Genomic DNA, 15,645 nt, shown 5'->3' with positions numbered 1-15,645 from the left:
AATCACTCTTATTCACATAAAGGTTGCATTGCAATATACGGGAAGATGGAGTCATTACCGGCGTAAAGATGCCTGGTTGGTTTATAACGGGTTATTGTGACAACTCACAGAAACTTGGTTTTAAAGCTTTGGTAAAAAAGTGATCTTCTCCCACTTTGCACATGCAGGGGAGTCAAGATTATTTAGCACATCCAAAACACGACTCTGGCAAAATAAAAAAAATACAAACGCCCCCAGTTCCTTGGCTTGATTCATTTTGCAGAATATTTAAAGCACATGCAGCTGCACTTCAGCACACGTCGTCGCAGGAGCAGATAACAGAGTGTCGGGGCTGCAGAATCACATCGGAGAATCTGAGGGAACTCATCCCTGACTGGCTCATTAGCTCAGAGGGGGAACACGGTCTGCTAAAATGGTGAGAAAATATACAGATTGAAATTCTGTGGGAGAGCGTTCACACGGGCTGTGCATTAGTAAGTTTTATGAAACTGCCCATATCTATATATAGTATAACATGCGGCGACACTGGAAGAAAAAAAGCCCCTGTTAGAGAGCTCATTTGAAATTCCAACAACTTCTCGCACACTGTGAATGGTGAAACATCTGTGGGGAAACAATTGCCTCCAGAGAAACTCTGGGAGAAAGTGAAATCGTGCAACACATCCAAGTTGCTCTTATCTCGTTTAGTGCAAACATACAGAGGCACGACGCTCTGTGCAAATGGATTTTTAAGGCTCAGTTTCAGCAACACAAGACTTTAATCAACTCCCTCGGCAGGGGGGAGCAATCTTTGATTTAGCTGCTGGTTTTTTTTTTCACTTGGGCACCTCTCGCCCATGGGATTGTATTGTCTTGTGGTGGCTGCATTAACGCAGAGGAAGATAAACAGTGTATCTAACATACCGTATGCTATCTACAGCGAATGTGACACACAAACACACACGTACAAACCCGTGAATGTCTGTGTGCTGAGGCTCTGCCGTTATCGCTCAAACGCCCCCTTTACAACCAGTTGGACTCTCCCTCCTGCCTCCTTGTCGTGTGTGTTCCCCAGAGCAGGGACACTTGTGCTGGAAGGCCTCAGTACAATATTTTACCACATCAGCGACTTGATAATTTGGTTTCTTTGGTGTCTAGATGATGTCTGCGGCCCTGGATATAAAAAGAAAAGAAAAAAGCAGCTGGACTTGCTTGAGGATATTGTCGATTTTCCCCGTCTCATCTGAGGCTTCTTCAGTGAACGATAAAAACGTCTTGAAGATCCTCAAACAAGTCCTTCGTGTGTGACTTTAGAAATAATGTGTGCGTGCGGGTGGCGAGTTTCACTTTTCTTTTTTAGAACGAAAGTAGGCAAAAAGTGTTCTGAAGGTATTTTAGAAGAAATTTTTTTGCTTCATTTCCCAGAAAACTAAGAAAAGAAAAAGAGAAGAATAGTGCTGCATCTGATGTGACAATCAAACCAACAGTAGAGACGCAACGGCCCTGGGGCTAGAGCAAGATCTCATTATTTAGCCATGTTCGTGCATGGAAGAAACCTGTTTTAAAATTAATCCTAACAACATGAAATCATGCACCAGCATACGCCAGCTCCGGTGTTTGAGCTCGCGCCTGCTCATGCTCAAGAGAAACAAGATGTTACATTTTCTGAGTTCAACCTTTCTTCTTTTCTTTTTTTAAGATTTCGGAAAAAAATTGCACTGATTTATTTCTTTGCGAGTCACTGAATAAGTGCCGGTCCCAATCCGGGAGTTTCTGAATCATCTTCTGGCAGAATCTGGCACAAATTAAGCCGCGTGTGGGTGTACGTCCTACGCTGCTGTGCTTCTGAGACACAGAGGTCAGTGAAGCAGGACAGACGAGTAATGTCTCACATAAAATGACCAGTGATGGCTTCTTTTCTCCTATCTCTTTATTTCTCTCTCTCTCCCTCCCTTTTACAGTGTTTGTCCCCCTTCCTCGCTCTCTCTCGTTCCATTAGGTTCCGTGGCACAGAGGAGGATTTAGATGAACACCGCCGCCGAGTCAGACACAATCGAAAGCAAAGATCAATATGGATAACCCCCCCCCCCCCGAGAGTACTGACCTTTAGAAACCCCACTATATTGTTTAATGTTCTGGACTGCGCTTTAATGGACACATCATCACACACTTCATCAAGTCGTCTTGCTCGCTCTTATCCTTCCCCTCTGTGTTTTTTTTTTTTTCCACCTGTTTCTTCGTCTCCAGGGGAATTTCCCATCTATATCTGGCAGTATCACTTCCAACCGCCCGCCGGGGGGTTGATAATCCTGTGAGAGGTCCGGAGCAGAGGTGGAGATACTTACTGCCGCTTGAGTGTCATTTGACTGAAGTGAGTGATGTGTCGGCGGAGTTAAATTATGTCTCAGAATCGAATCCCCGACAAATAGAGAGGAGTCGACGGGGGGGGGGACGTCGTCAGTCTGTTTCGAGGACGTTTGAATCGACAGAAGTTCGTGTGAACCTGCCTTTATTCAGCGGATACAGATAAGACGCGATGCTGAAAGGACAGAGCTTTAACCCAGGAACCTGCTTTTCAACGGGTTTCGTCCGTCTCTCCCTCTCAAAGAAAAAAACCTTTTTACCGTCTAGGTGCGTCTCGCAGTTGAGTTCATCCGCCTCGAGACCGGCTGTGTGCAAATGTTGCACTGTGATATTTAAGGTTCACGGTTTTCCAGTGAGGAGTTTGCTCTAATGGACAGGCTGGTGTGCTGAGAGTGATTACGGGGTTATTGGTGTCAGTGCCCTCAGAGATGTTCGCTCAGGTCAAGATGGAGCAAAGAGTGAAACGGGACTGTTGAGTGCAGCTGCTTATATTTCCACGGTGTAAATAAACCGTTAGCTCAGTGTCTGCGAGGTCCGCCATTTCAGCTTCCCACGACCGTGATTTGCGTGAGATAGCGTGGCGGTCAGTGTGCTGTGCGGTCGTAAAATGTCACTAAAGCCAGGGGAAGTGCACATAAAGTCATAATCTGTGACATTTTCATTTAAAACAAAGGTATTTCTGCGTTGTTTCCAGTTGCCTAATGACGTCCAATGAGAAAGTGAAATGACGCCACGAGGCATTTCAGCTGGTTAATTTCTGGAGGGAAAAAAACTAACCAGCGCCACAAAAAGCAGCATCATAGCTCGGCTAGTTTTGTTCTGGTTCTTCGTGGGAAACCATTTGATTTGCTTGTGGAGTCTGAACCTGCAGCTGCTGCGGATGAAGCAACGGCCTCGTCCACTTTGTCATTCAAGGCAAGTATCACTCCGAAGGCAGGGAGGTTTTTCTCAGCCTCCTCAACTCAGTGCGAAGAACATCAGGATACTGTCAATGAACATACACACACACACACACACACACACACACGCACTAGGTTGCAGGCATGCACACAACTAGGGTTGCAATGGGGGGGGGGGGGGGGGGGGATTTCCGGTAAATTTCCGGAAACTTTCCATGGGAAGTTAAGCTCGGGAATTTTGGGAATTTTGAAAATTTACCGCAAATTAAACGCTGAGCAATAAAAACATAATTCAAAACTCTATTTAAAAGATGTATGGAATGCAGCACACACTGCACGTTGAATTTCAACCCTGCACTGTGCATTCTTCCATCACATGCACAGATAATTCCCAGCATCCTGCACACTACTGCATTAGCCCAAGGACTAGTCAGGTAAGTTTTGATGATATTACTGGGGAAAATATATTAGCATGCTGATTGAGGATTGTTCATCTGTTCATCTAGCCTATTTCTATTCATTTATCCATCAATTGTAAAATATTTTTAAAGACGATTCCAATTGTTTAGCTAACTATTTATATCTCTGGCATTGCATTAGTGTTTTTTACAAGCTTTTTTCTCATCTTATTCTACAGAACAATGCCACGTGCACTATCTCATGTGTGGAGACATTTCACCCCAGCCAATGTAGAAGGAAAGGCTGTGTACATTTGCAAATACTGTGCAAAGACCTATGTTAAGAATGCCACAAAGATGCAGAAGCATATAGTCAAGTGCCCAAAGTTTCCTCAGGGCTCAAATCAGCTTATGACAAAACAAAATGTTTATATTTATGTCTGTATATGACAAGGTAAATACAGTTAGTATAAATTACCCACAAAATTTCCAGTTTATTCCCGTTAATTCCCATTAATTCCCGTATATTCCCGTATATTCCCATGGAAAGTTTCCAACTTTGAATATTCCCGGAATTTTGCAACCCTACACACAACACACAAAACACCTACATACACAAAGAGCAATGACAATAAAGCCAAATATACCTTGATGTGGCACACACACACACACACACACACACACACACACACACACACACACACACACACACACACACACACACACACACACACACACACAGATACACTCATGCACACCAACACAATAGGGAGTAAATATGGCTGATAAATAAACGTCATGCAGTAAAGCGGTTTTGAGCCCCAACAAAGCAGCAGGCTGGGGAAGGGGATTGTGGCAGAGCCAGTTAGAGCCACAGGCTCCTTTGTCAGACTGAGCCGGGATTTAAGCCTGCTGGGAAGACTGCATGAATATGTGTGTGTGTATGTGTGTGTGTGTGTGTGTGTGTGTGTGTGTGTGTGTGTGTGTGTGTGTGTGTGTGTGTGTGTGTGTGTGCGTGGGAGAGCATATGATAATATGGCAAAACAGCTGTGGTAAGTAAATGGCATGCACAAAAAACATAGTGGCATGGAAATGTTGGCTGTTGACTAATGTCACCTCTCTCAGTGCAGTGCACATGATTGAATGCACACCCCTCCCTACTAAGCACACGCAATCTCTCGCACACACACACACACACACACACACACACACACACACACACACACACACACACACACACACTAGGAGCTATTTCTCAGCCGTATATCAAATCTGAGCTTATAGCTCTCTGGCGCTGTCCATTTACTCCAGGGTCCATCTGGGGGAGTCCAAACTGATAGAAGTGCACCATAATGGACTTTTTATAAGCTACTGGATGGACAGACCCACTCTATCTCTCCCTCTTTCACCTCTCTCTCGCTCTCCCAGCAGCAGATATGAGGAGAGAAGCTGAATCAGGTTGGTGCTGGACAGCGTCTGTCTGACAACAGGGACCTCAAGGTCATTTGTGTGCCTTCAAAATGGGTTCGGAATCTAGTTTTCTGAGTCCCACGGGCTGACAGTTGTTTTTGTTTCACACCTACACACAAACAGACACACACACACACACACACACACACACACTCATAAATACGCACACAGTTCATCACAAGCCCTTGCTATATACTTCCAAACTGCCAAATTGGCTTTGTTTCATTTCACTTTCATTCTCAATCTCAAATTGCCCTTTTTCCCCCATTTTTCTCTCTCTTATTGGATATTTTCAAATCTTCCAACTCCCACACCGCAGTCGTTCCGTCTATCATCCTGCCCTCCACCCCCTCACCCGCTGCCTTCCACCGCAGCCTTTTTCTTTCTCTCAGCTCCGTAACGAGATGAGAATTCAGATGGATTTACAGTCCAGCGGATTCCAAGCAAAGCTACAGTGATACACAATCAAAGAGCAATCAATGCGAGGACGGCCAGAACAACTCAGCGATTCATTCCTGGGAGGCTGAGCAAGATCACGGCGCCGCATTGGCCTGATCAATTACACACAATGACACCCATGGTTTAGCATGTTTGTTGAGGAGCCTCTTTGTAAAAGTGAGTTTCCAACAGGGCGGTGAAGCGGCAATCATGGTGAGGAGCATGTTAAAGCGGATCGATGTGAAATAAGCTGGAGTCCCCGGTGAACCTGTTGGTGCACTTTGTGTCTCGGCCTCCACTCTGACACATGTTGGTTAAAGACGTCACGGGCTGCTGCGTGAAAAGCTGGAGTCCACATTTAGACATCTCATTATCTGATTGCATAACGAGGAACTGTCTCCGACGTAAACAAATGAAATAATCAAACGCTATTAGACAAGAAATCAACACCAATCGCAGATACCGTTAAACAAGAGTAACTACAGACAAGCTAATGGCTTCATGAGGCCGTACAGTACTTAACAACTGTGCTTTGAGGTAAACACTAGCATCAGAATCATTACATGGTCACAATGACAATGGTAACACACGGGTGTAAAGAGCTTTCACATGCCAGCATTTAAAATTAACATATTTTTGGTTGTGCAAATACCATTTTATAACTAAACCAACAGTGCACTTAAATCCAATTAAGCTGCATGGAACTCATAGATATCAGTCCCCTGCATATGCCTCTTTTCTTTTATCAAGATCCATGACTTCTGTGAAACGGTAAAAGCCTCCTTTATCTTGCAATGTTAAAGAAAGTTAAGGAAAAAGAAAAATCCTGCATCTGCTTTCTTCTGTTGACAGTCAAATGGACAAACACCAATTAAAACACAACCTCCTTGGCGGGTAATACAACCATAAAAAAAGAGATATTGAAATTTATCCTGTGGGGAACATGAATGTCGGCACCAACTCTCAACAATCCTTTCAACAGTTAACACAAATCCCATTCAAAACCACAAATGCGTACATCATAGTGGTGCGATAAGGAACAGGGATTTATTTTGAATAAAAACCAAACATCGCAGTCTACTGGATCCAAAAAGGGTCAAGATTTATCCTCTGGGGACTATGAATGTCTACCATGCCTATAAGCACACATCATTTCATGACCAATTGGTTTTGATAATTCAAACTGGACCAAAACCAAGAAATGGTGGACTGACCACTCCTGCAGTCACACTGAATTTCTGTTACATAGTGCACAGGTTGGTTTTCAGTATCAGTGGTTTCTGAAAGGCTGATTAAGCCCGAGCTTGGGAGGGCTTTGCCGCAGAGAGGAGCATACACAGATTTAAGACAGAAGGGTTAAATTGTGAACTCGGCTGACAGTGTCTTTTTTTTTTTTTTTTTTCTCTTGCACCGCTTCTCTCCCTTCACTAAAGATCTGCCAAAAGATTTCACCTGAAGACATCCACTGCACCGAATGTGTCACTTCACAGACGGGCGTCACACTCGACAACGCTGATATGTATGTACATGACGCAGCCACACAAAAAAAGATCAATTACTGCTCACACTCGCCTCTGCAGTGGGATGCTGTTGCCACAGCAACACCGTCATGCTGACGCCGTAAAGAAGCGGAGGGGATGCGGATGGAGGGGAGGATGCGAGTGAGGGGGCTTGCAGAAGGAGGAGGGTGGGGGGGTTTGGACTATAAATCAGTGTCCACACTCGGTCGCCGCTCGTGTGTCTGATGGGAATGGAGAGGTGAATGGAGTCTGCAGACGCTTGTTCTCCACTGTGGTGAAGGGCAGCTGCTTCTCTGCTGCTCTGCTGTGACTCAAATATCAATTTTTATTCTTCCTGTCCTTTTTTTTTGCTTATCTGCTCTGTCACGTTAATCCTTTTTAGGCCTTGTTTATCTATCTTTTTCATTTTTGCATTTGAGTTTCTTTTTACATTGTTTAATTGTTCTTGTATTAAAAGATTTTTTTTTTTTTTTTTTAAACCACTCTCATCTTTATTCCTTTTTTTGTCTTTCTTGTGAATTATTTGTAATGTTTTCAAATTGTTTTCTGTCTTGAACACTGATGCAGCAACAAGAACAGTTTTTCTTTTCGCACATATTTTTATTCGCTGTGTGTGAGTCTGTTTCTCACGTAGTCAACAAAGGAAGCACATCTGTACATCTGGCTAATAAGGAAACTGTGTGTGCAGTCTATGTCTGCCGTGAGAAATTAATAACATCTGCCTACTGCACTGAAATGCATTCGTGCAAGTGTTGCTGCAGAGACACACACACACACACACACACACACACACACACACACACACACACACACACACACACACACACGCACACACGCACGCACGCACGCACGCACGCACGCACGCACACACCCATAGAAAGAAGCTGCATGAGCACTTAGCTCAAAGGCCATAGCAACCCGGAGCACATTCTGGCAGGTGTTTTTCATGAACCGGAGGCGCACGAGAAGAAGAGACTCCAATAGCAACCGTCTGCTTCTTCACTTGGCGGAAGGGGGCACAGCATAAGTCAAACACCTTTTAATCGGAGCAAAGGGTCAGGTCAGAAAGACAGAGGGGCAATGTTTATGGTGTCTGCACAACACCCACCCACACACACACACACACACGCACACATTCACAGACATGCTAAGTGTGATTTACAGTCCAGTCCAGTCAGACATGGAGCTGGTTCAGCTAAGATGGAGGGTGGAGGGAGAAACGGTGATAAGAAAGCAGAAAAACAAGATGATGTCCTAACCTTTCCAGCTGGTTACTCTGTCCTTGGATCTGGGAGAGCGCACACTGGAACTTGGACTAGTAAAATGTATTAATCAATAGCTCATGTTGCCGTGTTGTTATGAATCCAATGCTCCAGTAACTATTATGCTTTGCTACTATTATGCTCCCGAAGACTCTGTGTTCTGTTCAGTTTTATTTTTGGACCATTCAGTTACAGTGTGTACTGTTTTGTTCCCCGTGATTTTACAATAATCTTTGGATACAATTGCCTTTCACTCAAGCACCATAGGCTTCCACTAATGTCACAGTGTGTTTATTCAGAACCTGTACTTTTTCCCAGGCAAGGCTAGTGTAACAATGGTGTCCTGCTGAAGAATCCACATCGGTATACACTGTGGGCACATCCACACTTAACAGACACAACCACGTTTACCTCGTGCTGAGATGAGAATGCACACACTCGCTCATGCGTACATGCTCACATCCACCCACGTGTTGCCCACTCGTGCTTGCAGAGGGGGGGACTCGGATGGCTTGCGCAGAGCTAATGAACAATGTTGGTATATCGGAGACCGAATAAGACAGAATCTCAAAAAAGATATGAAAATACCCATGAAGATAAACTGAAAGATCTCACAGTTTCTGATTGCATAATAAAAAAAAAAAAAAATGCAGCTTATATTATTAGAGGCAAAGCACTGAAGTCGTGCTTCCAACGGGCATCAGCTGCTCCAGTCAAGCTTCATAATCACGCGCTCGTTCTGCTGCTTCGCTACCAGCTGACTGGTTACATCCATTCATATTTATGCTGATGCACACTGCAGCCATTGTGACTGGGTAGTTCTTCCCCTGATATGCCTTGTGCCAACTAGGTAATCGTCTTATATGCTTAAGTATTTGCTATTGTTGATTTATGAAAGCTTCAACGTTGACACACTCCATGTGTTTACTAAGGAGGCATTAATTCTCTTCCACATTTATGCTTACACTCTATTGATTTGTTCTAGTCCTTCAAAGAGCAGGGTCTTTTCTGCCAAGTCCAACCCGTTATCCTAACAACAAAGTGGTAATTAATTTAAACATGATTGCTGCCTGGTTTATCTTCCCTCGCTACATATTTTCTAGTCCAGACACAGAGCGCAGGACTTTCAATTCATTTCGTTTTTAAACTAAGACGACAATTTTTCCTTTGCATTTATGTGTCATTCGTCAGGTTGGGATCTTTATCTATTTTAAGGCAACATTTACATTATTTAATCACCATGTTGCAGCTTTATCTGGAATGGCACTCAGTGGAGCGCATACCATCGACGCGGACCAACAGTCCCCTTGAATTCTATCAAGCTTTTCATAAAGATCCATGAATTATTCTCTGGGGAAACTGTGAAAATGTTGAGAAATACCATATTCTTTCATGGTAATCCACTCAGGGTGGTTCAGGGTGTTTTCTTTGTAGTTTTGTTTTAAAACAAACAAACCGACAAACAAACATAATCTCTTCGGTGCAGGTAAAAAATCCTTTTAGCATCATGTTTCTTCCCAAAGGCATACGCTGTTACACATTAGTGCTACATAAATGTAGAGTTGCTATAAGTGGTCCTTTACATGCAGTGCATTACAGGCCGTACACACAGTGTCTCTCACTGAGAGATGGGTGTCTCTGTCCAGGGGATCACTATCTGGAAATCCTTATCCGAGGGACTATAAGAAGGATGACAGCAGGGATCACTTTGAATCTAAGTTGAAACTGCTTTTCAAGATATATCTGTCGTCAAGCTAGCTGTTAGGATATCATATTCTCTCTTGAGTTCAGTTGTGAAGAGTGATAAGGTGTGCTGAACGTCTGGTTGGTCAATGGCCTTTTTCATTTTGATTTTATTTACTCAGAACTTCTTCTAAATCTTGGCCTGTTTATCAAATTACAAAACAGATCTAACTCTGTGTGTTCTTCTGGCCTCGCTGAGGTCAGAGATGCACTAGGACGTGAGGCATTGGTCAACGCGGTGCACATCCATAATGAGACTAATTTCTTTGGCAGAGTTGATTAGTATCTTGTATTAATTACTCTGACTTTTTCTCTTTCAAGGTGTGGGCTGTACCCGCACCTCTTTGCAGGTTTCAAGGACTGCCAGCTCCTGACATGAGGCCTCTCCACTCGTTCTTTTCTTCTCCTGCCCTGCAACGTTATTTAATCTAAAAATGTTGTTGTGGAACGAGCTCCTGGATAAATATCAGAGAGCGGTCAGGCTAATTGACAGGGCAGTGCAGTTGGGGACCGTGAGGGGAACTCCCTACTAAAGAGTTAATTTCCAGCCATGAAGGTAATGAAAGTTATGTATTTTTCTTCCCAGGAGGAAAGGCTGTGTAACGCTGACTAGCTGGTAGATTACTGGGGGAATTTTAACCCGCCCAGTTTTGAGCATCCTGTGCTTAGCTGAGTGATCCTCCCTTGAATCATCAAAACAAGACTCTGTCCTAGATTTCTTGAGCCGAAGAAAAGTCTGTGTGGGTGTGCTCGTGTGTGTGTGTGTGTGTGTGTGTGTGTGTGTGTGTGTGTGTGTGTGTGTGTGTGTGTGTGTGTGTGTGTGTGTGTGTGTGTGTGTGCATGTGTTTCGAGTGTGTGCATGTGTGCCAGTGTGAAAAATACCACTCAGCAGGACATGACGTGAAGCATTAATTCTCGGGGTAAATTATGGGATAAGATGTGATTAAAATAAAATGAATGTCACACCGTAAAAGTTTGTGCCTCTGTGTCCTCGTTTGCCTTCGGTGGCATCATTTGTTATGTTTATTTTCTTTTCTTTACTGGAGAGAACAAACTTGTGATACTTTTTTTTTTATTAGATATTCAGAATTGTTACCGTCTGCTGCTGTGGAAGCTTGAGGTTGTCTTTTTACTACAAGAGTAGAGCGCTCTGCACTTTTTTTTGTCCTAAAGCAATACTTTTGATATTAACATAAAATCCAAGCACTTTGTGGAGAGGCTGCTCGACTGCCAATCCCACTGAGAACCAATCTTCAATCTGCAGCTATAGTTGGCTTATTTTTTTTAATTTTAAACATTATGTTTAGGTTAACCGATTAACAGAAGGTTACGAGGTCGCACCCTTATTAAAATGTGAGTGCACAAGCTCACGTTAGTTTGCATCCAATGAGCTAAATGTGGCAGAGAGATGTGGTAAATGTGGAGCTGCTGGAGAAAGTCAAACATCAAGAGGAAAGACATTATACTTTTGAACCTGAGTGAATTATCTGAGTGATTATAAGTATTTTTTGACATAAGCAAATATATCACATTTTTGTTGCTTTGCATTTTTAGGAGGTGGTAGAAAATCATTTAATATGGCTGTAAAATATATATATTTTTTTTACCATGCAGCAATTCAACAGATTCAGTAGCCAGTAGGTATAAAACAGATGAAACCTCTGAAAACCTTTTAAAAAGTTATTGTAATGGAAATAACATTAGGTTCATCTAGTTATTTTACCAACTGATTTCTTCCTTGTGTCCTGTAGTTTTTTACTTGACTTGAATAGTTTAGTTGAACTATGCCCCCCCCCTGCCTCTGGATACATATCTAACGTCCTTCTATCCATACAGGCCCTCAAAAGAAATCACTTCATACAATGGTGGAGAACCTCCTGCCTTTGGGCTGCATATGGCTGACAAGACAATTTGATCTGGCTTGTGAGACAATTCATGAATAAATAAGGAACAACCCGTTCCACAGTCGGAGTAAAACAAGCACATGTAGCTGTTTCTTGATTGCTTGTGACAAGTGTCATGGTGACAAGTGTCATGGTGACTGTCAAGAAAGAACAATAAAAGGAATCTTGTGCTTTTTTATGAGAAATGGAAAAAAACAATTTGTTTTTAATAAAAATGAAGCCAGGGTACCAGCAGTTTGCAGGGACAAACTTGTAGTGGTAAAAAAAAGACCAACCTCAAGTGTCACTACAGCTGGAAACATGCAGCCACACTGGATGAGTTGCAAGGACACATGGTCTTGGACAGAGTGAAGGCTCATTGGTTGGTAGTGAGATTAGTGCCCAACAAGCAGCTTTCCAAAGAGCACATTCTGACAGAGAACAGGTTGAGCAGACACATTTTGTAGTGAGTGAGTTTCCAGCTGTGAAGCTAGAACCTCGTTTAGAGGAATTTGCAGAGAGCTTCATTGAGCTTCTGGCACCGGACAAAGTAAAACCAACTAGAAAGTTTCACTTGTTGTCTGTGGCCCCCTATGCTGCTAAAAAGCATAACCATCATCATCATCTGACATCAGACATCATCAGACTCCTCACAACAAAGAAGCAATTCCAGCCGTCGCGACATCGGCGTAATTTTGCACAACCTGCAAAGAAAGTTATAAAAACTGAAATTGCCCTTGGTAGACAAATAAAAAAAAAAAAGATTCACCACCACTGTTTCAGTCAAAAGTCTTTGGTAAAGACTGAGTAAAAAAATTCAGCCACAAAATCAGACGATTAAGCACTAAAAGGACCATAACATTGAAGGATCTGCCCTTGGTTTGACAAACTCAGGCTGCTGGAGCCTTGTATTAGCTGAAAGGTAGACTGTGTTTTTACACAGAACAAGGACTGTGGATCACTTCAAGTTGAGTGAAGAGAGTTTGATGAGTTGCAGCCGGTATTAACTCTTTGGACGTAGACTTGGGAACTGTTTAGCGATAGACTTGAAAGCAGGCGAGACTGTCTTTGTCTCAACTCAGTTTACAGTATCACACATCCAGCATTATACTGCAGGATCAAATCATTTATTGTTTTTTCCTACTTCACAATACCTCAAGGTACCAAAAGACTTCAATTTTGAATCACATACATTATTTTTTAATAAATAAACAGAATTTGTTCCCATTAGACTTTCGGTCTATTTTGAAATTGGACTGAACAGAGAAACCTTTGTGAATCTGGTAGAACACGTAATTGTGCTGTAGTAACTATGACATCCAATGTACTGTATCAAGCAGGAAAAAAAACACTTTCCCACACTTTCCTTCTATTTCCAGGTGTCTTTAAAAAAAAATAAAAATAGAACAAGAATAAACTGTCAGCCGTCACAGTCCAGTCCCTTCAAGGCATAAATGTGCCCCCCCCCAACCACAGTGTCTCCCTGTCACTATCAGTCACCTGCTTACTACGAGTCCAATACTTTCTGTGGCCAGCATGGTTCTCGCTTTCATGACTCTCCCCGGCTCCTGACCCCCGTCACCCACTTTGACTTACTGCTGGACTTCTTTCGCCCATCACATCTCAATCACCCCGCTCTTCTCCCGCCGCCGCCCCCTCAGCAGTCATATCTTGGAGTGAAAGTGGAATTGTGAGGTGGCACTGGGTGAAATGATCGCTTCCTCTGGCCTTTCCTCACCTCCTCCTCTTGCCTCTTTCATCTGTGCCTTGTATTACTTCCAAATCCTTGAACAATGAACTTTTGCAAAATGCTGTCACAAGGGCTGCAGATTCACAGACTAGCTTGGTGCGTGGCACACACAAAGGCACAGGCGTACATGTCTTTATTATTTGGATGGATCATAGAAGAGACGGCACTGAACAATATCACAGTGAATTGCAAAACTATCTTGTGTTCTATTGTTTTTTTTGAGACAAATCAAAGCGCATCACAAGCTGTTTGATAACCTTTCAAGTTTGAACAGAAATACCTTCATGGTTTCAGTGGAATATGAGGGAAGAACGTTTTTTCAATTTGCTTGAAGACAAAAGAGTAGAACAGGGAATGTAATAACCAATAAATAAGAAGAGAGAAGCCTACAGCTGCAACACAATACTCAGCTACACAGTCCGCTTGGCCACAAAATGAGCTTTTCCTCACAGTCTCCATTCTACACCTTCTACAGATGCTGCATCATTTTTTGATTTGTTTGTTACAGTGAAGTCAAAAAACGAGGTGGAAAGTCCACCACTGTCCAATTTTCAACAAAAAATGCACAAGTGTTTATTCGATTTAGTCTTTGCTTTTTATAGCAACCCGTCCAGCAAAGGATAAACTTTGTGTTATGAAGAGTGACATGGGCCCATTGTCATAGGGCACCTTGCAAATGTTACTGTATAAATAGTACAGCGTGCAAATAGGCGTATTACTAAATAAATAACTTCACTGCATGTTATTAACGCAATTTACAATTTTAATTTCAGTTAATCGAGTTAATCACATGGTAAGTTAAAGAGCAGGTGATTTTTCTTTTTTTTTACCAGGTCGACAAACACAGACATGACCCTCCCTACTCTGCCTCTGATTGGCTTCATCTGATAGTCTTATCCTTATTAACCAATCAGCGGCTGAGTAAGGCGGGTGATGCTTTGCCTTTGCCTTGCAGGACTCCAATGTATAATGCACACTGTAGGTGATTAAGAGGGTGGGTATAGATGCTATGATGATTGAAAATAAGTGGATATATGCCTTATACCTGCGTGTACCCTGCACTACACCACTGGTGGTAACACAATAGCAAAGTTCAAGACAATCTCAGTGAATATCTACTATGCAAATTTGAATGTGTGTTTGCAGCCAACTTTCAAAGCTACAAGATTAAACTATAAAATATTTTCTTTCATTTAATGAGGTCTTGCAGGAAGTTGGGATCAGGGGGGACGCTGGCCATTGAGTTGCTGTTATGTTTACAGGCTTCTTTATGTGAGTCCACCAAACAGTTTCTCTCCGTACACACGTCCTCTCCACATTCCCTCACTTTGAGTGTCCATAAGTCTCCCTCCAGATTTCCCTGCGTCAGCGGAATGTCGCGCTGATTAATCACTTGATTACCTCCAGCCAATAGTCACACTGATTAACTCTGCTACATGATGGCTCTCTGGTTGCCTCCCCAGAGAGAGAGAGGGAGAGGGGGGGAGAGAGAGAGAGAGAGAGAGAGAGAGAGAGAGAGAGAGAGAGAGAGAGAGGACCCTCCTTTAGCATCCTTCTGAGTGAAAGCAACTCATGACCAGGGGACATCTGCGCACGGCCCTGTCACAGCAGTTCAGCAATGTCCAAGACGTCTTGAAGGGATCACACACCACCGAGCGACAAAGAACACTGAGCTCCCTTTTTTTTAAAAAAGCCTTCTTTTCACATAGTTATAAAATCCCTTCGGGGGATGTTGAGGTTGCAGTGAAATAAAACATCTTAGAGCCATCTTGGAACTGACTAGGAGTTCTTAGTCGCCCCCTTTGAACCTGAGCCGTTTCAAGTTATTGGTACCAGAAGAAAGAGAATGTGATGCAACATATGTATTATCAAGCTTGTGTTTGGGCAAATCAAGAAAAGCATTTCAATCACTTCACACACAAAAAAAAAAAAAAAAAAC

General features: G+C 42.9%; 1 protein-coding gene across 14 annotated transcripts in view; it reads right to left on the bottom strand.

Moving 5' to 3' along the window:
- The window catches only part of adgrb2 (adhesion G protein-coupled receptor B2), a 217,196-nt gene that overhangs the window by 112,865 nt on the left and 88,686 nt on the right, over positions 1 to 15,645 (bottom strand). The window lies entirely within an intron of this gene.

The sequence above is a fragment of the Hippoglossus hippoglossus genome, chromosome 11 (genome assembly GCF_009819705.1).
Source record: "Hippoglossus hippoglossus isolate fHipHip1 chromosome 11, fHipHip1.pri, whole genome shotgun sequence".
NCBI lineage: Eukaryota > Metazoa > Chordata > Actinopteri > Pleuronectiformes > Pleuronectidae > Hippoglossus > Hippoglossus hippoglossus.
This window is presented reverse-complemented; position numbering and strand designations above follow the sequence as displayed.